This window comes from Euprymna scolopes, chromosome 7, assembly GCF_053919585.1.
Source record: "Euprymna scolopes isolate OS-2025 chromosome 7, ASM5391958v1, whole genome shotgun sequence".
Lineage (NCBI taxonomy): Eukaryota > Metazoa > Mollusca > Cephalopoda > Sepiida > Sepiolidae > Euprymna > Euprymna scolopes.
Window position 1 is genome coordinate 14,211,288 of NC_136488.1, and position 23,169 is coordinate 14,234,456.

Genomic DNA, 23,169 nt, shown 5'->3' on the forward strand with positions numbered 1-23,169 from the left:
TTTATCTATTCTATTAGTTATGCGCTTTTTCGTTTTCCTCACAAGGCTGTTATAGAGTGCAATATCATCAGCAAATATAACCATCTTAGAAACAATTTAATCAGGTCATTTATGAATATCAGAAATAATAAAAGTCCAATTTATATTCTTGTTTTGACGTGTCACCATGAAGCACAGCTTTTTTTTTTTTTTTTTTTTTATCTAAGAAGAATTTGATTATGTTAAGTATTCGTCCATTAATACCATGATTTAATTTTTATGAGACGACCACTGTGCTAAACTATGTCAAAGACCTTAAATATATGTAGGGCTACTACCCTAGCCTTCCTTGTCTTGTTCAGTGCATAGTATATAGAATCGGAGATAATAGTTAGGATATCTGCAGTAGAACAGTAAATCCATATTGTTGGTTGGAAAGAAGTGTATTATCTATGAGATGGTAGATTTGTGCTTGATTGGTTATGGGCTCAAAAATTTTGGCAAAGAGAGGAAGGAAACTAATAGAATGATAATTGAGTGGGTCAGTTCTTTCGCCAGAATTCTTGAAAACTGGAACAGAAGCAATTTTCCAGCAGTCAGGAAAGCAAGATGCAGTAAAGCATTTGTTAAAGAGTTTGGAGAGAAGAGGAGTTATGTTAATAGTATAGCTGGGATGAGATCAAGTCCACACATCTCCGTGATGTCTATGACTATGGGAAGGGGTGATTGTCAGATCATAGAGTATGGCATTTGTCTGTAATGGGAAATTTGATTTGTTGGGTCTAAAGAAGAGTTGGAAACGAACTACCAGGCAAGTTGGTTTGCCTTTTTGGTTGCTGTACCAACAACCTTGAAGCTGTTGGATACTGAAGAGGGGGAACTTTTCTCTATTTGCAGTGGATTTATGTCGGATAAATCTTTCCAATTTGTCTTTCTTATAGTTGCTATTCCCCTCATATACAAATTAATACTATATACTTCATATATATATATATATATATATATATATATATATAAAATCTATATACAACCTTTTTCTATATACAAAGTTTTTCTTTTTCCTTCCCTGATCCCATCACCTAGACAGAGGCGCTACCGCTTGTGTAAGTAATATTTTCTATTATCTTTGCCATAAAAACTTTAAGTGGCCATCCTTAAACAGGTTATCCCCAATCATTTGATTAATAGCTTTTATAAAATAGTTTGTACTTTTCAAATATACTACTGATTATTTTAAAGGTATTTTTGCAAAGAGTAAAGAGGCTGACAAGATTACCTCAACAGTACATAAGAGTAGTCATGACTAGGGCTATGACAACAGCATAGTCTTTTCATTGTTTTTACTCTTGTGTATATGTCTGACACAGACACAATTAATCAACCGAGGATCACATCACTCTACATAAAAACATAAAATATCAATGAATATATACCTGAAAATCAAAACAAGGAAAAGAATATGCTGTTGTCATAACCCTAGTCATGACATAGCTGAATAATGGGGGATTTTTTGATCCGACCAAGTAAGAAAAATTATCTTTTTCTTTTTTAATTTTTTTTTACATGGGCGTCACCACTTATCAAGGCCCAGAGGCCACTCAGGGATAAGGGTTATTGCGTGTACAGTAATCAATGAGATAGTATTGTAGTAATCATTAGTATTGGAAATTTGATAGAGTGTCTTACTTCAGGGGGTGGTTTATCAGGAATTTGTTTATGTTGGATTTGAAGACATCCAAGTTGTAGTCAGGTGGGAAACAGGCAGACGGAACAGAGTTCCACAGTAATGCACTTCTGAGAAAGAAGCTCTGCTCATGGAATCTACGTTTTGATGTAGGCACAGATAAAGAGTGGGGAAAATTATTGACAGTAGTTTCAACTAAATGGGCGTTTCTCGTGAAAGATTGGCAAGGGGGGGACGAGATTGGAGCTCAGACGAGCACTTGCAATGGAAATAACGATAAAACAAAGACAGGCTCACAACGTCTCTTCTGTGGGAGAGAGGTTGCAGGGAAGTAAAAAGGGCATCCCCCACTAAACCACAAAGTCTATTTTGTACTCTGTCAAGGCAGGATAGGCTGTTTTTAGCAGCTCCTGCCCAGATGTAGCAGCAATACTCCATCCTTGGACGTACTTGGCTTTTATGCAGATAGAGAATTGCATCAGTAGTGAGTATCTTCTGGAGCGGTAGAAGGATCCCATTATTTTCCCAGCATCCTTGGCAACAGACTTGATGTACGTGTTCCATTTCAGATCAGGAGTAAAGGTCAAACCCAAAAGCTTGTGAAAACATGGAGCCTTCCCAAGACGAGATCCATCCATTTCAATTGATGCCAGATGGGGATCAGAGTGTTGATGATGTAAAGATAGAAGCTTGGTTTTAGATGCATTAAAAGTGACCAGCCACCTCTTCCCCCACGCTCAAGATCAGAGGAAAGAGAATCAGAGAGAACTTTGTCATTTACGGCCTTTGATGTGTTGCCATAGATGGTTGTGTCATCAGCATAGATGCCAACAAATGCACATGTTTTGGGAGATCATTGATGTAGATCAGGAAGAGAGTTGGGCCCAGGATGGACCCCTGAGGAACTCCAGCATTAATACTGTGGGTCATCAACCACTACTCTTATGAACCTACTAGAGAGAAATGATTTAATGATTGAGAAAACATTTCCAGTGATACCGTAGCTGGAAATCTTGTGAAGTAGGCCCTTATGACATACCTTATCGAAGGCCTTCAATATGTCAAGAGCAATTGCCCTGAAAAGGAAGCCTTTGTCAGGAGATTCACTAATCTTATGAGATATAACCGTTAGCACATCTGTGGTAGATCTTGCAGAGTGGAAACCATATTGTATGTCACTAAGAAGGTTGTTTCTGTTGAGGTGGTTGACTACTTCTTTATTTAATATGGATTCCAACAACTTACTCATGACACACAGGAGACTTATAGGTCTGTACTGAGAGAGAGATGACTTATCACCTGAATTCTTAAATACAGGGCATACTGATGATGTTTTCCAGGGTGTTGGAAAGCACTTCTCCTTAAGGCAATTTTTAAACATTTTTGTAAGTATGGGGCCAAGTTCTGGTTGGAGCTTTTTCAACACTATAACTGGAATGCCATCAGGGCCAGTTGCTTTACTGGAATCAAGGTTCTTGATTAACTTGCCGACCTCACACACAGATATTTGTATGTTGCATAGCGTGTTGTGTGTTATAGGAGGAAATACGGGGAGTTGATGGCCTTTGTCGCATAGAGTAGAGTTAGCTGCAAAGTTCTTGGCAAATAGTCTGATCTTGTCTGATACTGACGAGATGACCTCAGGATCTTTATGCAAGTCTGACAAAACTATCTATCTATATATATATATATATATATATTAATGTAACTCTTGGTTCGCTCGTAAATAATAGTCTAAATAACTAAATAAATGATTGCTTCAACATTTTGGTATATGTTTACTGTACCCATGCATGTTTTTATATATATCCTTTTAATTATAACATTATACTTAATTTTTCAATAATAAATACATGGTTTTCTTTGTACCGATAGGCCATTTTTTTTTTATTTATGGACAATTATTTATCACCGCTTGCCGTCACATGACTAGTGTTTCCAATTTAGCGGTTTTCCCGCTAGATCTGGAGATTTCGTTTGCAATCTAGCGGGGAATTCTAGAAAATCTGGAGATATTTCGCACCCACACACCCGCAATTTTAGATTAAAAAATAAAGAAAAGCACTTGAAAATACTTTAAAACATAAAATAAACTCATTCATGTAAGTAAAAAAAGTAGCATTTATTGCCTTTGGTAACAATTATTTATTGATTATTTGTTTTGTTTTTCACCTTTTTTTCGGCTAACCATTCTTAAATCTCGCTATAAAATCGATTTTTCCAAGTACATTTTAGAGGGTGGGGGCATTCCAACCTCCGTAGTTTAGTTTAAAATATGATCTAAGCAAACCCCCCTTAGTCAAAAATTCTAAAAAGCAAGAAACGACAAAAAAAAAAAAAAAAAAAACTTATACCAAACACAGTAGAATTTAATTATCTACCAACCTAAATACTTTTAACATGCTAAAACAAAGTTTTTTTAATTTTTTTTTATTTTTCTAATTTCCAAATACGTTGTTCAAAGTGGATTTTACACACTGAATAAAAAAAAAATAAACAAATGTCCGCTTATCGCTTAAGGAGTAAGGAGGCTTAATTTCTCAAAAGTTGTAAACAAACGACTAGGCGTATCAGAATTTTTATATGAATTTTTGACACCCTTAACACGAAACTGCGAATAAAATATAAAAAACTCGTACTTTCTCTTTTAAAAGTGGGTTGTTCATTTTCTTTATGGATTATACTTCCAAAAACTATTAAAGTTGTATAAACAGTAATAGAAATATTAATTTTTATTTTTTAAAAAACTAATGAAATTAATTGAATTTTACGAGTTCAGTATTTTCAATTTTTAAACTTTAAAAATCTATCAAAATTTTTCTATTGATTCAATTTTTACGATATTTTCAGGGTCAATGTGAAATTTTATGCTCTTTCCAGTAAACTGAATATAATATTTTAGACAAACGTTTTTTTTTTAAATTCACGCCCCCCCCCCATTTTCAAGTGTCTATTAAAAAGTAAATAATTAATTTACTCACCAAAGTTTTATATATCACAAATTGAAGATAAAAGATCAATAAATCATATATTCAAATTTAAAACAAAAAAAAGTAGTGTTTTTTAGAAATTTACCTGTAAAGTCCGAAGTTTAAAACCTTTTTTTTTTGTTTTTTTTAAATACGTTTTTTTTTTGTTTTTTTAAATGAAACCTTGGTCCTTGCTCCTTTAACTGAAAAAAAAATTAGGGCTTGAATTACATTTTTCGAGGAGTTAGGGTTGGAAAACGGGGTGGAATTATTCAATATTTTTCACGAAATTTCTGACACACCTAACAAATGACTTCTCTACCACTAACCCTAAGTTCGAGTTGCACTCCCAAAGTTAGAGTTAGTGATAGTCATAGATTTTTTATACAATTTTCCAAGAGTGAAGTCCCCAATGGTTAAACGACATGCAACCAGTTAATTGTTGGAAAGACAACTTTTAATAAAAGAAATGAAATAAAAATAACTTAAACACTGTTTCAGCACGTATAAAAGATACTTGAATTTTACTGCATTTGGTATCAGGTATTTTTGTTATTGTTTACATATTCTCGAATATTAATTATTTTACACAAATGATTGTGTTGTTCCTACTTACTTGCCCCTCCCCCCGAGCCGTCATTCATGATTTTACTTATTTTTACTAATTTTTAGACGTTTATTTTATTTAATTGTCAGCATGAACCAACTTTTTAAGATGCAGCATATGCTAATACTTCAGCGAAGTTTACTGTATTTATTTTTTAGAAAACATTATTAACAGGAAGTTTTCACTTTATTTTTTTGCATAATTAATGATGGAAGTATGTTTTCTGTTTTTCTTAACATCTGTTGAAAAAAATAATTTGTACAGTCTCTTGAAAAAAAAAAAATTCTAACTTTTCTCTACTTTCACCTATTTACAATGTTCATAAAAAGCATTCATCTGTTCTTTTTATAATAAAAATTCCGTTTTCAAAAAGAAACGTTTACTGCCAAATTTCTTAAAAAAAAAAAAAAAGTGCAAGTTTTCCTGAAAAAAAAAACAAAAAAACTTTCACCTAACGATTTATGGTAAAAAACCCCAAAAAAACCCAACTTTTATTGATAAAAAAAAATTGCAAAAAATAATAAAAGTAAATAAACGAACAAAATGCAATTTTTTTGAGGAATGTGTTCCATTTTAACAAACTGAGCCACAGCAACATGTGGCCGGGTACAGCTAGTAGTGTAATAAATATTAATCCCTTGATATTTTAAGATTAATGCTTGACCAAATCTCAAAGAAATTGATCAGTAGTGATCTCAATAAAAGTCATAAAAATGAAATTGCATGAAACGTTGATACATTTTGTATGCCAACCAATGGAAGAGGTGATAGTATCACAAAGCTATGAGTTACTGAAGCAACCTTTTTGTATGCTGAACATGTTTACTGTGTACGAAACTTTGTACAAGATGCCACAAAATGACCAATAAAATCCTGCAATTTTATATCAATACGATATTTGCAGACATTTTTTCAACTTTGGATTACATAAAAGGGTTCTTTCTTGCCCAGAATTTCCTCTATTTTAAACTAGTGGGGGTACCCGGCATTGCCCAGGTGTTTGGAGGTGTAAAAGAAAAGTGTTAGTAGGGAGGGAGGCTCAAACCCATGACGAACCCAAAAGGCATAAAAGAAAGTGAAAGAAAACGTGAACTTTTACCGCTACACTACAAGGTCATAGGAAGTGAAAAGCGTTCAAATTTAGCAATGTCAATCAAAAAGTTGACTTACTAGCAGGTGCAGAAATGAACATTGGCTGAAGGCCAGTTCAGCTTTCACTGTTTCATTTATTTGTTTCCCCACGATGTTGAGGAAACCAAGCTCCCCTGGAAAAGGGAGAACTCTCAAATGAATAGCAATTGTCTGATATGAAGGGTTTTCCCAACATTTATCCAAGCTAATTGTTTTCAAGACGTTCCAGCACAAAAGGCCGCTGACGCCTTTGCATCAGTGAGTTTCGCTTTATTTATACGAAAAAGACCAACAAACACGCTAGAGGATGGAATAGTGTGAATTTTATAAAAGTCGATCAAAATAAATGTAGACACGACGTTCCTTCGCAAATCATAGATATTATGATCTAGGGAGCATATAAAAAGTTGTAAAAAAATAGTAACCCTCTCGAGAACCCCCTGGAAAAGAAACATTTGCTGGACATACACAAACGCATGCACCACTTTTGCCTTTTATGTATATAGATAACAAAAAATCTGTACTTGTGACAAAATGAAAATATATTCCAAAAATGATGTAAATTGATTAAGTAGTTTTATTTTCATTAAAAAATCATCTTTAAGCAATTAATGGGAATTTGTAAATCTAATAAGTATGAATCTTTGTTGAGTTTTTTTTCCTGTTGTTTCTTAACAATTTTTTCAAAATGGCAGGTAGCTCTTTGGACATTCAAATAGTTAATAAAATCTGAAATAACTTTTCCAGTGTAAATAAAAAAAATTTCTAACAGGATTTCATAAATATGATGCAAGTTATTTTGAATTTCTTAAAACATACGCATTTCAGTGACATGAAAAGTAGAAATTCTACATAGGATTTTTTTTTTACTTTTCCTGTGACACAAAAATAAATTGTAAAATTTTTCAAATATGAAAAGGATTTTTCTTTCATCTAATAAATTTCATTATGTTTTAAATGTTCACTATTCTGTGCACACATATACAGCCAAGTGATATTTGCTTTTATAGCTTGAAGATCGCAAGTTACAGAAAAGGAGACCAAATATGCAGTCATGCATTGAGGTATGTGAATTAACAGGTGGGTCTGACGAAACGAAAATAGAAAATTATTTTATAAAGTAAAAGCAGATATAAATACATGCTTTGGCTTTTATAAAATAGAATGTGTTAACGCAAAATATTTTAGGAAAAAAAAAATCTATATATTACAAGGATGTTTAAAACATTTTTTTTTCAATGATTGTTGGGATTTTTCTAGAAAATTTATCCTAAAAATGTTAATATATATTTAAATTGTACGAATTATAAATTTACTAGATTATGTAAAAAAAACAAAAAACAAATTCAAAAACTTTAAAAATTAAATAATCAACAAAAAATACCTGTTTAACATGTTTATGTTCCAACACAAACAGATTTTTTCAGCGTTAACTCCCAGCATTTGATACTTACCTAAAATTAAAAACAAAAAATATAATTAAAAACAGAAAAAAACAAAACAAAAGTGAACCTGTCAATCCAAAAACAAGTTAGTATTTAAATTAAATTGGTTTATTACAAACAAAACATACAAATCAAATATTAATATAAACTATGGACTAATTCAAAGTTAGAGAAAAATGTTGGAAATTTATTAGAAAATAAAGGTTATGCAAAACGAAAAGATTAGTTTATATGATTACTTTAAATTAATGTCATTTAAGGGATTTACAATAAATAAAGCTGATGTTTTGCATCTTGCGACCCTGTTTAAAATGATTCACATAGGAAAACGGACAAACAGATAAGAATATGAGTGTTTTTTTCTCAAAAAGTAATAATTGTAAAAGATGTGGTTTTTGATGGAGAAGATTTTGAGAAAATTTGCCTTTTTAGATGATATCATGATAGAAAAGTCACTTTTGGAAGACGTGCATGAGTGTGCGTCGAAGATAATAAAGTTGTCTTCAAAGCTTTCTTAGTATTTTTTATATCTTGTCTGATGGTTAAGCAAGTCAATTGCAAAATAATAACCATCAATTGCAAGATAATAGTAATCAATTGAAAATAAATAACCATCAATTTCAAATAAATAACCATCAATTTCAAATAAATAACCATCAATTTCAAATAAATAACCATCAATTGCAAAGAAATAACCATCAATTGCAAAGAAATAACCATCAATTATAAAGAAATAACCAGGAATAAACGATGTCAATATGGAGTGAAAATCAATCCCAGTTTAATCACAGATGAGATCATCGTGATCCCAAGGATTCACCAGAGGAGTATGTCTTTCTGCAAAGGAATCAGTTTTCACTTCAATAAATGAATGTGACTTTAAGGCAAGAAAAAGAAAAAAACTGAACCTATTTTTAAATTCATTAAAAAAAGTTATTAAAACATTTTATTAAATTATAAAAACAAAATATAAATTATTATCAATCATGTTTTTTTTATGTGTATGTAAACAATTTATATTATATTTTTTATAATTTTAATAAGTCTTTTGTTTTTGTTTTTTTAACTAATTTTTCAAGTCAATACATACACTCAAAGTAGAGTTTATAATTTGTGAGAGAAAATACTGAAGGAGTAAAAAGCAATGTAAATATACTTTAACAGAAATGGATAATTTTTAAAGAGGAGAATTAGGATATATACATCCACACACACACACACACACACACACACACACATTATTTTATATAACTACAAGATTAGTTTTTACAATGAAAAAGTAATATGACTGTAAAATATTTTTGGGTAAAAGCATTCACAAAGATTTAAAAAAAAAAAAAAAGGGGAAAAAAAAAGAAAGAAAAAACGAAAAAAAAAAAAACGAAATAAAACGTAAAAAAGAAAGAAAAAATGCCTTGGGTCAAATAGCAGTTTCACATTCAAGACTGTAGTAATTATCCTTTGTAGGCAGTGTATCAAAGTGGGTAGAAATCAGGTGAAAAGCCAGTAAAACAATAGTAAAATGAATGACAATGTAGAAAATTAACTCCATTCAAGAATTTGGCTTTCAATTTTTCAATGGGTGATAACTTACACGCATTCTCTCACTAATCTTTTTATGTATATATGTGTGTGTGTGTGTGTGTGTGTGTGTTAAGAACTACACTTTAGTTGTAAAGATCGGTTGACAGCTCAACATTTGAGAATAATAAACTTTTTGTATATAGCAAGTAGTTAAATAAGAAATCAATAGCTTTTCACAAAAACACAGTCGAACAAGCTTTTCCGATCCACCCACAACAAAAGGAAACAAAGGTACGAAAAAAAAATTGTGTCTCTGTCTAAATCTGTTCAAATTCCACCCACCAAAATAAATTTTTACATTCTTATAAGATCTAATCAAATTCACCTTCATTTCCTTCCTCATTCTTTATTCGAATTAAATTTCTTTATTCGAATTAAATTTCTTTATTTAAATTAAATTAAAATTCAAAACTAATTCACTATGAATTTTTGTTTTTTCTCTAAAGTTTTAATCTATTTCTTTTGTTCTATGACATTAACGCTTACGTTCATTTACTGATTAAAAAAAAAAATTGAAGTTAAAAACGTAAAAAATACTGAAGGTACTCAAAATATGTTAGTGACGTTAATAGTTGCAAATGTGTTGAAATGTTATGAGTATAAAAAAACGTTCAAGATTAGAGTTTTTATTTTATCATTTTTCTTTTTACCAATATGAACCAATATTATTTAACATAGGAGAGCATAACTAAAATTGTTTTCCTTCGGTAGTATGGCGACCTTAAAAGAATGACTAAGAATTTTGGGTTTAGTAGATGTAGAATAGTTGAGCTGACAGAGGAAGGACAAGGAAGGAGAGGAAAAAATACAGATGGATTTGGAAAAAAAAAAAGAAAAAAAAGAGGAATAAATAAAGTCCTGGGCAGAGATAGGTTATTCGTTTTATTTGGATTTTTCAGATTACCGCTCTCATCTTGAGAGTTAGTTTCATGCTTAAGTCAATGTAATACACCTTTTTCAGGTGTACCTTGTCAAATTTGGAAATTTGTATGCAATTTCGAGTGGAACCCTTTATTTAATCCATGGGGGTAGCATGCTCTTATTCTGTCAACTATAACTGGGCAGAAGTAAGTAATTTCAAATTGAGAACAGTAATCCAAAGAATCTAAATGATACAAATAATCAATCTAAAAAATTCAGAAACAGAGATCGGTTAGTTTGAAAGTTCATTTCTAAAAACCATCCAATACATGCCAACATATGAAAAGAAAACACATTATTATTATTATTATTATTATTATTATTATTATTATTCGCTCACAAGGAGCTTTCACACAGGTCATCAAAGGTCTTCTATTGAAAACCTGTGATGTTTCTTGCAAGCTAAGTGACAACAAGTCTCCCAAGACGTCCAGCACTCTTCACCTCCTTCGATAACATTTGCAAATAAATTTGCGTTATTGCAACAGCTGATTTCTCGCTGGAAGCGGCCATTGGTCTACACTGGAATTTGAGTAGCACTAAATCTCCCCAAGGTCCCAGATATCTTTGCGCTTGTCCAGCAGAGGTGTGGTCAACGCTCTCTCCTCGATCTTTCCATCCTCCTTGACCCTTCTCAGCTATTTTATCACACTTTTTGGAGGAGGGGCGGTGATGAGGCAAGGAGGGTATGGGTAATGGGGATGTAGAACTTGTTGATATGCAGCTTCAGTGTTCTTTGTTCCCTGTTTTGCTTCTGCAGTAGTTTGTCTGGCTCACACATGTGGTTCATGTGTATTAATCTCTGCATTCAAAGGTTTTTCCTTAATATTGTAGCCGTTTTCATTATCGTTATTCGTTGTAGCTTTGCAGCCATTCCTCTGATTCCAATTTCTCCCATTCTTTTTTCAAAGTTTTTCAGAATTATTATTATTATTATTATTATTATTATTATTATTCAGAAGAAGAAGAATAATAAAAAGAAGATGACAAAATAGTTCCATCAAACTATTAAATTGGTAATAGTTTATTCCCATTATTACACTCAGATGTGCACATTCCATGAAAAAATAATGAACAAAAAATTGTTGTTACACTGCCCAGTGCATGCCTTTAAATATGCACTGAAATCTATGAATGAGGAGTAACATTGTTAGATGGTTATTTTTTATCTACCCACATCAGAAAGAGTTCAATGATGTAATTAAATAAAGTTATTTTCTAAATTAAGTATACAAAGTTGAACAAAGTACATAATGGTCTTGGGATACAAAATGGGAGGTAAGTGCTTCACCCTCTTTCCTATCAAAGAAACTTATTGCTCAACATAATTACAAAAGCAGAAATTATTACCATTAACTTACAAATGACCTTCAATTTTTCTATATCTCCTCTGAACACTACGCTAAAATGTTATAATACTAAACCTGCCATGACAATAGGGTTATGAGCATAGCATATAAAATATTTTTAATGATGCCGAAAGTCATTCATAAACTCATTAAACAAGGAACAAGCCAAGTATGCAGGGTCCCCCTCTACAAGTGAAAAATTTACTTTCACCATGACCAATGTTTGTGCGAAATTCCCAAAATATCTAAGGCATGGTTATTGAGAAAAGTGCGAATGGATGAACGATTTGAGGGAGGCAACCAGAGTTATCCCGGAAAATCCATTTGGGAAAAAATTTAATTTCACCACGACTAATGTTTGTGCAAAATTTGAAAAAAAGTCCAAGGTTGAGAAAAGTGCAAACAAACGAACAGATAGATAAACGGGAGTGAATTACTAGGTCCATAATAAAGAACAAAGAGAAAACCAGTTTGAAAAGAAACGAGTGAAAAAAGTTTATAATAAAGCATTAAGAGTATGTGTAACTGCTGGTTTAATATTAGACTGGGTTTGTCTTCAGAAGTGCTGTAGTTGCTGAGAATAATAAATACAACAAAAGATCGGATTTTTATAAATAAATATTTTAAGGGAAGTTATAACGATGTATTCAAAATGTCTAGTTTTCTATGAGACACAGTTTATTTTATGGATAAATATTTCTTCTGCTGGCGATAAAAGTGTTGAAAGTATTTTTAGAGATGAAAGCAATGTAGACGCAAAAAAAAAAAAAATCAATGTTTTTAATTCAATTTGCCGTGAAACTTAAATTCGGCAAAGAAAACTATTTAAACTTCAAAATAACTTGTGGAAAGTGAAAAGAGATGCTGACCGTAAAGATTTATTTAAAAAATATAAATCAATGGCATCTTTTTGTTGGAACTAATTATAAAAATTTAACCTTCGTCAATTCTGCGATATTTTGGGATAACAGCAAGCACAAGCTTGAAAGTAATTGCAAGCTCACTTTGTTTAATACATTTGGAAATAGCATGAATTTATCCTTGCTCACCTTAATTTTCCATGAAATACCAAGTTTTTCAGATTTCGTCTAAGAGGATTATTACTCAAAGAAAAGGGGAAAAAAATCTAAAAATAACAAAAGTCCTAGAATTTCTTTTAGACATTTTGGATTTCGTCTAATTACTGGATATCAGCAATTTCAGGTCAGAAGAAGTGCTGTTGGTCATTGTGCAACCCTTGCTTTACTGTAAACATCTCATTGTGCAAAGGAAATCAGCGAGTCGGCTCTAGTACAGCAGAATCCAAGTAATGAAACCAACTCATTAGATTACTTTCTTGTACACTTGATCCCACAGAGCAACAATCCTGAAAAAATGTGATTCATACAAATAAATAAACAATAGAGTTATGCATCATTAATATTTTAAAATCTACAGAAAGTCATTAACAGATTACATTAATTTAAACAGAAAATAACTGGCATGAGTAAATCATAACTTATAATAATGAAGAGCAAGTAAAGGGTTCGATCACCAAGTGATGCAGCTAATATAAACGGTACATAGAACACAAGTTGCTACTTTACTCATAGCCTGGAAAGGGGACTATTGGGTTCATACCATTTCCAATAATAATAGTTCATAATTTAGGACAATAGATCAGATAGGATTTGATTTTAACATAACCGATTCCATAATCCAGATTAGTATCCATTCAACCAATCAGACAGGTGTGCAACATCAATGCATCATTTATAATAAATCATGTGTTGTCATATTGGATAACAGAACGAATTAAAATGTCAGAAAACAAAGAAACTAATCTTCTTAGCTGGACCAGGTAATACATGGAGAGATGTTGCATTTCACTTAACTTGGTTTTGTTTCAGAGTGTATCAAACGTTTTTAGAAGGAGGTATCTAGGCTGAATCCAATTATTTTGGGAAGAGATTTTATGCCTCAAGTTATTAATATCTTTAAATATTTATCGATGGAGTAGATTTCAATGTAATTTGTTTCATAGAGTACTTTTCAGTTATATTAACTTGTATTTATATATTTGTGCGTGTGTGTCAATTATTTTTGTAGATGCAGGTTTTGTAAGCAAAGAGTTTGCAAATGATTAATTCTATTTAACATATAAATAAGAAGCTGCCAGTGATGGTAATACAGGGATGATTCAGCACTTCTCAAAGTTCTGAACACGAGGAATCACCAACGAATGTAATTTATACTTAGACCCATGGGGCGGCATGTTAATTGGAAGGAGAGAGGAAAAGAAAGAGGCAGGAAAAGAGAGAGGCAGAGAAAAAGAGCGAGAGATAAAGAAAGAGAGGAAAGAGAAGGGGAGAGAAAAAGAGATAGAGACAAAGAGAGAGAGACGGAGAAAGAGAGAGACAGATACAAAATGAGAGAAAGAGAAAAAAGAAAGAAAGATAACTATTTGCTCATTTGCCCTAATAAATACTGTTGATCAAAATTTTAATGGACATATAAGTAGAATTCAAACTGAAAGGAATTAAGGCAGAATTAGATCTAAATAAATATGTGGGTGAAAGTTTGTTTTTCCATTAAAAAACAAAAAAAAACAAAAAAAAACAAAGGAGATAATTGTGGATGTAATCCCCATCATAAATGAATAAAAAACAACAAAAAATGGGGTTATTGAAAAAAAAGGTTTTAAAAAATAATTGAAAAGAATAAAAGGTAGATAGCCACTTGTGGCAAACAAAAGTATTTGCTAGTTGACATAATTACCTAGAAAGTAGATCTTTCTCCATTGGCCATCTGACAAAAATGTTTGGCCAAACAATAGCTATTTGGGAGGAGATTGAAAAGAACATGTCAGCAGGTAAATCTCTAGATTGGAGATGTTGGCCGCAGAGAACAGCATGAATTGATGTTGTAATGAGTACATGGACAGCAAAGACGTATGGAAGAATGAATGGGTTAAGAGGTTAGGTGACTATCGACGTTGACAGCATTCAACAATGATTGCAAAAAAACCCTAACTTTTAAAGAGGGTAATGTATTATTAGAAAAGATTGAAAAAGAATATGAATAAAGAGTAGGTTTCCTTTCAGACTTGTTTATGTAGATATTATGTGTTATTTAGCTTGCTTACTCGAGTTTTACAAATATATATACAGTAAAATGAATATCGTATATAACTATCTTTACTGTGATTTGTAATATTGTTATTGCATTCCTTTTTATTAAACTTGAGTCAAACCATAAAATGGTCTACTGAATCAAGACAGGCTTGGTAGCCATGCAAGTAGAGTTCATAACAAGGATGATACTGTATCAATGAATAACATTTTCTTCATCTAATATTGAATGTTATTTGGGAAATCATTCAAGAATATAAGAAAAAGAATTGGGTCCAAGATGGATCCTTAAGGCACGGCATTGTAAATAGTTTGAGCTTCAGACCTCTGTTCATCGATGACAACGTGTATATAAACCTATCAGAGAGAAAAAAATTGATGGCTGAGAAGACATTTCCAGATATTCCTTAGTTGGAAATCTTGTGAAGTAGACAGTTATGCCAAACGCTATCAAATGCCTTTGATATGTCATATCAATTGGCCTTTGAAGTGTTGCCATAGAGAGGGAACCCCAATCGGTAGATTCACTAATCCTTTGTGAAATTACAATCATTACATCAGCTGTAGATCTTGCAAAACGGAAACAATATTGCTTGTCACTGAGTATAATGTTTTTGTTGAGATTGTTTAAAATTTATCTATTTAACACGTATTTAAGCAACTCATAGAAGACTAATTGTGGTCGATCCCTCAAAATGAAAACCATATTGCTTGTCACTGAGTAGGTTCTACTGGCTGAGGGGGTTGACATTTTCTCTATCACGGATTCGAACAACTTGCTCATGACACATAGAAGACTAATTGGTCTGTACTGAGATGCAAAAGACCGATCTTCAGTATTTTAAATACTGGGTAGACTAACGAGGTTTTCTAAGGTGTTGGGAAGCATTTCTCCTTTATACATCAATTGAACAGCTTTGCAAGTGGGTGCTAGTTTCAGATGCAGATTTTTGAGTACTATGACTGGAATATTATCAAGACCAGTTGCTTTGCTAACATCAAGGTTCTTAATGAGTGTAGCAACATCACAAACAGATGTGGATGTCACTCAGATTATTTTCGGTCTTAAGAGAAAATTTGAAAGGTAAGTGGCCCTGATCGCATAGGGTTGAGTTTGATGCAAAGTTCTTGGCTTTGTCAGATACTGACAAAAACCACCTGTTCCATGATGACGGTAGAGATAGGGGGCGACGGTAGAGATAGGGGGCTCACATCTGTTCAAGATTTTGTTTGTTATTTGCCAAAATTCATATGAACCAAATCTGTTATATTTACAAATACATAATTTTTCTCTCAAAATAAAAAATCTTTTTTTTCTGTAAATAAACTTTTATTTTTTTAATTTTTTCTCATCTCAATAAGACTATGTCACTGAAATGTATAAGGACTACTATTTTGATAGCTTTGAAAGTGACTATTCATACAGACTGAAGGTAATTTTCTAAGGATTCAGCCATTGCCTTGGATGTGCAGGCATTCGATTTTCCCATCTGTCAAGAATAGAGCATATCATCAACAAATATATACATTTCAGGCATGATTGCATCAGGGAAGTCATTTATAAGATCGTCTAGACTTTATTGATACACATTTTGTTGAGATTTTCCGATTGCATCATCCAATTATATCATCTTTATTTTTAATCAACTCGTTCATGTTGAATAAAGTGATCATAGGTAAAGTGTTTGGTAATGGGTCAAGAGACGAGGGTTCAATTCTAGCTGGTCATATCAAGAAATCATACTTGATACTTCAACATTATGAGGCAAAGATCAAGTGTAAGAAAAGTAATTCTGGGAAAGGAATGGCACCCTCCCTTACATCTCACTCTAATAATTAATGAAAAGGGAAGGTTCAGGTCAGCCTTGACTACGATCAAACTACTTGTGCATTTAGTTATTTTATAGTGGAAGAGAATATTTATAAAAATGTTACTTTAACTTTTAGGCATCACAATATATTTTTTTAATATTGTACAAACCTTGAAAAATTAAAAATGACATAAGTAAAAATTAGTTAAACAAAAGGACATGTCGATCTATCAATTATTTGAATTACTTTCTACATTAAATAGAAAAATATAAAATGGAGGTATTAAAAAGAAATCTACGAAATAAACACAAGTTGATGGTAGAAATTATACTGGAAGAAAAGAGCAATATATTCTGATGATAGCACACAACATGGATAAAGATTGAAGGTAATACATGCAGAGTAGAAATCCTTTGGCTTTAGAATGGAAAACCTCACACAAGTAAACAAAAATAAGAAATTTAAAACAAATCAATTTATAAATATGCATGAAATTGTTAGAAAAAGAAAAAACAAAGCAGTTATTAAACACAAGAAAAACATGTTAATGATGTTCAATTTGCTCCTTCTGTGAGCAGTTGCATGATGATGTAGATGATATAACCAACTATCAGTCATCCTTTGCTATTGTTCCAACTTCCAGAGTTGGAACATGATAGTGGCCAAGTGATTAACAATACGGATTGACGACCTGGACGCTTCAAGTTCGAATCTAGTTCATTCCACAAACTCACTTTCACTTAAAATGTTAGCAACCTTCAGATGATCACTCCTGTAAGTAACGGATGTCTTTCTTAGAAAGAATTCTGATGAGAAAAATATCGGGGAAACCAATGCTAACTATAGAATCTTCAGATTCATACGATATGACGATCAGAGCTTTTAAGGACTTTATGGTTTTGACCTCTCTCTTTGTAATTGAAGTGCACATTCTCAGTAATATGCATAATATTGACCTAAATTAAAAATTTGGGGTGGTGGGGGGCACCTTGCAAAACTAATGAGAATACGAAAATATGCTAAAAACTTCCTTCTGCACTATCCCCCCCCCAAAAAAAAAATAAAATCCCTTGTTATTTCCTTTCTTATACAAGGTTAACTTTCTGTTTGTATTCATAAACTTGAAGAGGGGAGAGGTTGTTCCTTATAAAGAATTTTGTTTCATTTTTTTCTTTATTTCTAAACAATATTTACATCAAAAATAATTTTGGTTTACATTTGTAGATTAGAATTCCTGAATATATTTTACATCTACTCAACATTAAATAAAGTATTCTTAAAGAGATGAAGATGGAAAACATTATTTTATTAAAAAAGAAACATACTTTATGATTGGTTAAAATTTAAGATCATATTTGAACCGAGAAAATTGCCAGACAAGGTGTCATCTACTTATGGCAAACAACTTTAAATTAACTTTTTAAAAATTATGTAATAATTTAAAATAATTTTATTCAATTAATATTAATTAATAAACGAGACTATAAATAATTTAATTAAACTGCACAAAAATCTGACAAAAAACAAAGATACGAAAAGGGCGGCATGCAAGAGTTATAAAAAATAATGTTTTGTGCAATGTCATTTTTGTTGTTAAAGGAAAAACTCACAACTATTAATGGAGTTTCAATTTCAACATGTTAAAGGACATCTTGCAGATTTTATTGCAAAATTAAACTTTTTAATGAGCAAATATTTCTTTATTGAATTATCTTTTCAAAACTGTAAAGATTTTGAGGCAAGAAATTAAGAGAAAAGGTAAAGAGGTCGTAGACAGAGCTTGAAATAAAATTACTGAAACCAGCAATAACTTATGCTATAAACAACAAAATGATAGACATTACTATAGGAAACCTCAACAATGTTAAAGCAAATACAATTGAGAAATAAACTCAAAGCATATTTTTTGGATTTACCCACTTATGTGTGAGAGATTTGTGCTAAAAGAAAATTCGGTACTTCTACAGTTTATCGCCGAAAATGGAGACGTCATTTTTTTTCGGGCACCTGTTGTGAAAATCAGAGGGAAAAATCAGTATTTTAAACTATGACCGAAGTAAGAAATAACAAAAAAATTACAAAATTGTTTTATAAAAATTGTTTTCTTACGCAGACTTTTGAATAAATGTCTTTACAATTATAGTTTGATAGATTTTTATACAATAAATGTTTTGGTTTTCAAACGGCGCTCGCCCAGTTTAGACAATTATGAATGTCTTTCATTTTCTGTTTAAAAAAAAATATGTACGTTTCATGAAAAACTTTCCAGTTTTCATTAATTAAATCGAAACATTTCCAATTAAATAATTACGGAAACATGTTCTTTCACTTTCTTTATTTACCTTTTTTCATAGTTCTTTCCGGAAGTAATTAATATCTAGTTTAACTTTCTTTTTTTGTTGTTATTTATTTCCTACTTTGGCTATAGTTTAAAATACTGATTTCTCCCTCTCATTCTAATAACAAGTGCCTGAAAAAAATGACGTCTCCACTCTCGGCGATAAACTGTAGAAGAACCGAAAATTCATATTTAATAGAGAATAAGAATCTGTACTAGTTGTGATTGAAGTGCTTAACCATGTTAGTATTAAAAATAAAGTACAATAACATGGCTGACCATTTTACTCACAACCAACATTTAACTTCACAGGTTTATATTTTTTTTATTATTCACTTTTTAAACACCAAATTCGTCAAATAAGTAGGTAAACTAAAATAGTTTTGCCTAATTTTCCAACTGGATTTCCTTTAAAATAATTCATATCATTAATAATATCCTTTACCAAGAAAATTAACCAAACATTTTTTGCACAGAACTTCATTAAACAGAGTATTAGCATTAACCTTTAACAAACTAAATGATCTGAACTAACACGAAACACATTTTTATCATTCATTTAAATAAGCATGTTTCCACAAATAGCACAGAGATGACAAAAAGAATGAAATGTTTGCATCTAATCAGTCGACGATTAGAAAAATCATGATTTATGAAAAGCTGATGAGCAAAGTATAAAAAGTGCAAGGTATATTAGTAACTTTTAAAGTTTCTGGGTTATTTGAAAGACTAACATATCCATAAAATTACGAAGAAAAACCAAACATTATTATGCTTGTAGAATTCATAGCTCAACTGTCAATTCTGAAAATGACTCAAAGACATTTTAAACTAACAATAAGTAAAATATATAACATATATATATATATATATAAGTAAAATATATAACACAAGTTAAATAAGTTACATATATATATATTATATACAGGGTGACCCACTTAAAAGTAGCCCAGCCTCTCTAATCTTTCTCTTAACAACCAATTGATACAAGACAAAATGCAATTCTTTTTCGAACAAGATGGTGCTACGTGCCACACGTCTCACAGATCACTGACACGAGTTCATGGCATGTTTTCAGAAGAGAAAACAATAAGCAAAGGGTTATGGCCACCACGTTCCCCGGACTTATCACGTGATTTTTATCTTTAGGAGTATTTAAAACAAAAAGTTTATGCAAATAATTCTCACAATCTAGACCAACTAAAGAAGAACATTACCAACACTATCAGGAGAATCACCAGAGAAGATCTACAGGCAGTATCTGCAAACGTTAAATATGCTCAGAAATGCATAGATGTCAAGGGGGCGCACTTCCAGCATCTTTTATAACACTACAGGTAATTTAAACAATAAAAGAATGTTCCTCCTCTCTACTACATTTTCTAAGCTACTTTTAGGTGGCCCACCATATATATATGTTGCAGCAAATTCCTTGGATAGAGCCAGCCCAACTGCCCCAGGGTGAATGGCAAAACACTTATACAGAAAACCCATCAAATATTTAAGCTCTTTTTTACTTCCCCATTATCTTTCATTTTTTCTGTCTTCTTTTTATATTTCCACTATTTCAAACTAGTAACAATCAACCTACAAATAATTTTCTTTGTAACTAAATAAAATTTTGTGAGAAGGATTGGGGGAAATACATTTCTTAGTTGTACATCAACAACTGCAATTAATAATTCCTGGATAAGAACCAGATTCTTACTGTTCACCAGAACATCAAGCGCTGCTTCTTAGAGTTAAACGTTCTTTGGAATGTATCTTTTAGAATTCTGGTTATGTAATATTTTTTTGGGAAGGCAAGAATAATTGACATTAATACTCTGTATTTTTTTTATGTTTTCTTTTTATACAAAAACCAAATAAAAACGTTTTTCTTATTTATTAGACTATTATTATTGGCTCGGGATTGGACAGAACACCTGTTTCGAATGGAGGACACAAGACTATCCAACTCGTATTCTATGGCGAATTGTACCAGTTGACATCGCAGAATAACACTAAGAAAGCAGGACCAAAGACAGGGACAGTTCGAGGACTTTATCAAAGTGGGGCACAGCAGCTTTCAAGATCAACAGCAGAAAAGCCGCAGAGGATAAACACAGGAAGAAAGTGTCAGCTACCTATAACACTTCTGCCCAAGAATTCCTACGTCCGAGTTACCAAAGAGCATACACATCGAGGAACAGTCTGCAGTCACCAGAGAGCATGCCACCAAGGACAACTTTTCCATTGATCCTCAGATCCTGAGAACTAGCCATCATCATCATTGGCTCTACAAGCCCTGAACTATTAAAATAATTTCAACCGCTATACATAATGTTTACCCATTAATTTATTTTTAATTATTGCTTACGTTTGAATTCATGTTTTGAAACATGACGTCAATCATAAATTAACAACGCTATGCCAAAGCAATAATTATTTTTTTAAGTTCAGATATTTATAAGAAAGTTCAAATAGCTCAGATTGTAGGACGTCAGATTGAAAAATTACAATTTCTGAGCATGACATCCACTTTATTTGTTGAGAATTTATAATTAATGCAATATTTCCATTTCTAAAACGGTTTAAAAATCGGATATTTCAAAATGAGACAAATCTCACAATTATATTAAAAAATATTGCGACTGATGTGCAGATGAAGAAAACCTTTATTTATATAAGATATTAAAACATTTTCTCTCATCTTATTCCAGTAATTTTAACAAATTTCCTGGGGTGCATTAAAATCAAATTTATGCGTCACAGGATTTGTAGAGAATATTTACGTATTCTTTGACTCCGACAACAAAATAAGACAACAAAATACCGAGTTACATACAGGCTGTCCAAAAAGTCACTGAAGGGTTTTGAACTTAAATAGATTCTTTATTTCTGATGATATCTTTCTGTAATTTTAACACAATCTGACTAAGACATTGGGAGATTTAAAAAAAAAAATGCAAAATTCAAACAATCTTTATGAAAAATAATGTCTTTTAAATGTTGCCCATTTTTAGCTTCACATATTTGTGCTCTTTCCAAAACATTATTCATGACAGATTGCAGAATCTCTGGATTGCTATTTTACTCCCTTATTTTGTAACTGATGCTTTCCTTCAATTCTTCTAGGGTTTGGGGTTTGACGTTTCGAAGTCTGCCAGCTCGCAAAACAAAATAATATAGTGAAAATGGTGAATTATCTCCCTTCAGACATGAAACAAAAATGTTTTATTGCTAAGCACATGGCAAGTAGTTCTTGACTGAAAATGCTGTATTTACGCTGAGGAGCACTCAGCTAAGCAGAAAAGAAAGACAGTGGTTGTGTTTGACTATTTAACCTGGTTGAGTACAGCAACAATAGCTACGTTAGAAGCATCGGTCGAAAGAAAGAGCTTTGCTGTTGGATCAGAGTCAGTGTAAGATAGTTTTGTAAAGTTCACCAGAGCTGTTTTGGATGTGTAGAAAGATGTCAGGGCTTCGTCTGAGAGAGACGGGGTCTTCTTTCGTGTACTGAATGCATCAGTGAGCTTGAACAGGTGATGTGAACAGTTGGGAATGAACCAGCAGTAGGAGTTCACAAGTCCAATGTAACAATGTACTTGACACAAGGAGGTGGGTACAGGAAAATCTTGGACTGCTTACACTTTTGTAGGCAAGGGTGTAAGTCGAGACTTGTCTAACAGGTTATATATGTTAAAATAGAAAAAAAATTCAATTTGAATAATTCTTCTTTTAGTATTTTTAAGTTCAGATATTTTAGCTAATGTAAATTACTTGCTCGTTTCCATATAATTCAAATTTAAAATTCAAATTTTCGATCCATAAAAGAGTCTTCATAAGGAAATACAGACAATATTTTTTCCTTTTTTGATAAAATGATTTTTTTTATTATTAAACACATGTTAAAAAAAAATCTTCATTTGAGTGATCTCTGAATCGTTTTATATTTTTTCAATTACGATGCTTTAAAAAGTTGAATACTTTTACTACTTTAAGTTTTTTTTAATGTTTTGCGATTGTAAGTTTCAATAGTAGTTGTATGGAAGATAGTATTTTTAAAAAAAATAATTGCATTAAAAATAATTTTTTTATTATCATTTAAACAAAACAGAGCAGAGAAAGACAATATCTTTGTCTTTTTTCTCACAAAAGAGACATTGCTAATCTTTCTCTGTGCTATCATTTCCATGGAAGGTGTGCAATTGAACTACAATTTCTGGTTCTTCTTTGTAAAACATTTACAACAAGTACT

General features: G+C 31.7%; 1 protein-coding gene across 8 annotated transcripts in view; it reads right to left on the reverse strand.

Annotated features, from left to right (window-relative positions):
• Nucleotides 1–23,169, reverse strand: part of LOC145279610 (uncharacterized) — a 226,061-nt gene that overhangs the window by 135,742 nt on the left and 67,150 nt on the right. For 2 of the 8 annotated variants that reach the window (XM_080130803.1, XM_080130798.1), the window contains exon 1: nucleotides 7,755–7,819. The exons of the other annotated variants lie outside the window; for them this stretch is intronic. The gene's annotated coding sequence lies outside the window, so the exon portion shown is untranslated. Of the gene's footprint in view, nucleotides 1–7,754; nucleotides 7,820–23,169 lie in introns of those variants that run through there. 8 annotated transcript variants of the gene reach the window in all.